This window comes from Sapajus apella, unplaced genomic scaffold, assembly GCF_009761245.1.
Source record: "Sapajus apella isolate SASKATOON/1434 unplaced genomic scaffold, GSC_monkey_1.0 scaffold11033, whole genome shotgun sequence".
NCBI lineage: Eukaryota > Metazoa > Chordata > Mammalia > Primates > Cebidae > Sapajus > Sapajus apella.
In genome coordinates this window covers 1-1,961 of record NW_022447954.1, presented here as the reverse complement: position 1 = coordinate 1,961, position 1,961 = coordinate 1, and the positions used below count along the sequence as shown (strand labels likewise).

General features: G+C 52.7%; 1 pseudogene; it reads left to right on the top strand.

Annotated features, from left to right (window-relative positions):
• The first annotated feature begins 898 nt into the window (after window positions 1–898).
• Window positions 899–1,940, top strand: LOC116548389 (annotated as a pseudogene).
• Window positions 1,941–1,961: the final 21 nt, after the last annotated feature.

The following is a 1,961-nucleotide window of genomic DNA, read 5'->3' as shown; positions in this document are numbered from 1 at the left end:
CAAAGCACAGGGGGAAAGGGCTCTGGAGAGAGGGGCTGGTGGCTGAATAGGCTACCATCTCCCTCTCCGCCCCCAGCTCCACAAAGCCCAGTCCCGTGACCACCCCTGGCTGGACTATTCTTTTTACAGATGCCCGGGAAGATCCAGTGATCCATCTAAGGTGGGGGCTGAAGGGTGAGCTCTCACTTCTCCTGCCATTTTCAGCAATTGCTGCTGCCACCGCGCCCTCTCTGTTTTGAGCTGTTGAGCGTATGCGTCTCTTTCTAGCTGAGCTTTCTTAAGACACTCCGTCACCTGCAAGAATGGACCCAGAAGTTAGGAAGGGCTGTCACTGGTCCTCACCTGCTCCTGGCCACCTGGGGTCGTCTTCCTTCCACATCCCTCCCTCTGCAAAGTCTCACCTCTGCCACCTGTGCTTTCAGCAGTTCCCGCTCCTGCAGAAACTGCTGTAACTGCTGCTCAAGGACTGCTCCACAGCGGCTCGAGGGCTGGAGGGTGGTGAGGGTGAAGCTTCAATCTGGAGAGCCTGGGCTGTTCCACACAGTGCCCCTTAAAAGGGCTAGGGCTGGGCTTCATACACAACTTGGTCAGTAAAGATCAAGGCCCATGGACTGGATTTTAAAAGAACTCAGTACATTTGGAAGGGACAGGCAAAGAGATGAAATTTACAACTGGCTAACAGAGGCCCAGAGAGATCAGATCATATTCTATCATTATTCCTGTTGTTACTACGCTGTTGGAACCTTTATTGACTGCGCCACCAGGTAGTGTGGTAACAATCCCATTTAACCTCACAGCCACCATGTGAAGCAGTTGCTACCATTACCTCTATTGGGTAGATGGAAAACACGGAGCATTAGAGGTTAGGTGGTTGCCTAAGATCACTTAGACAGAGCTGGGATTTGAACACCCAGGTCCATCTGTCCTCTAAGTCCATTTTTTTTCCTGCTGAGGGTGGGGGCACAGACGGGAAGGGAGAAATTAATCTTCTGCTCACTTTTTGAAAGGATGATACATTTGCATAGTCCAAAACTCAGAAGGTAGAGAAGGGAAGTATCTCCCAGCCACCTGTGCTCTCTCCTGAGTGTTTTACAAATCCTTGCAGACACGTTTTATGTATATTATCATAGTACAGACACACACACACACACACACACACACACACACACACACACATATTTCCTCTCTACACAGATGGTAACATACTAAAGCTACTCTTCTGTACTGTCACAGTACAAGTACCCAGTCTCCCACCTAGGACTTGGCCAAGGCCACAGCCAGGTAAGGGCAGGGCGGGCATTTGGCCTCTGAGCTCTGCATCCAGTGCTGGCTCTCCATAGCGCCCTTCAACTCACCCACAGCAGCCCCAAGGGGATACTGGAGCCCAGGATTGGCAGCATGGAATCAGGGGACTCCACTGGACTCTTACCAATAAGTCGATGGTGTTATTCAGTTCACTGGTTGTGACGGAGTTCGAGTCCAGGGCTATTTGTAGTTGCTGTGCGCTCTGAGGCACATGCAGAGAGGACGAATTGGGGGAGGATCGGGGGAGAGGTAGAGAGAACTATCATTAGGGTTGGGGTGTGTGGGGGCTGTCTCGGCTGGCAGACACGCACCCAACCACCACTGTGGGAGGAGCGTGGAGGGCTGGCCTGCAGGGTCACTGTACCTTAGCTCAGGGCCTCTTACCTCTGGATCTTTCGTGGTGGCACATGGTGCAGGGCCCTCCTTGGGACCACCTGCTGCTGACTACAAGAGATGAGAGTGCACATGGAGATGTTCTGTCCCCTCAGTGTCCAAGCCTCTGACTTCCTTTCCTCCCCATCAGCTGGCAGCACTTCCTGTTCTGCCTCTCGGACACTTTGTCCCAGAACTCATCTGTGCCAGCTCCTCTCACGGTGCTTATCTCCCACTATCCCACCCTGGGGCCCTTTCAGTGACTCTTAAAGGGACAGCCTGAC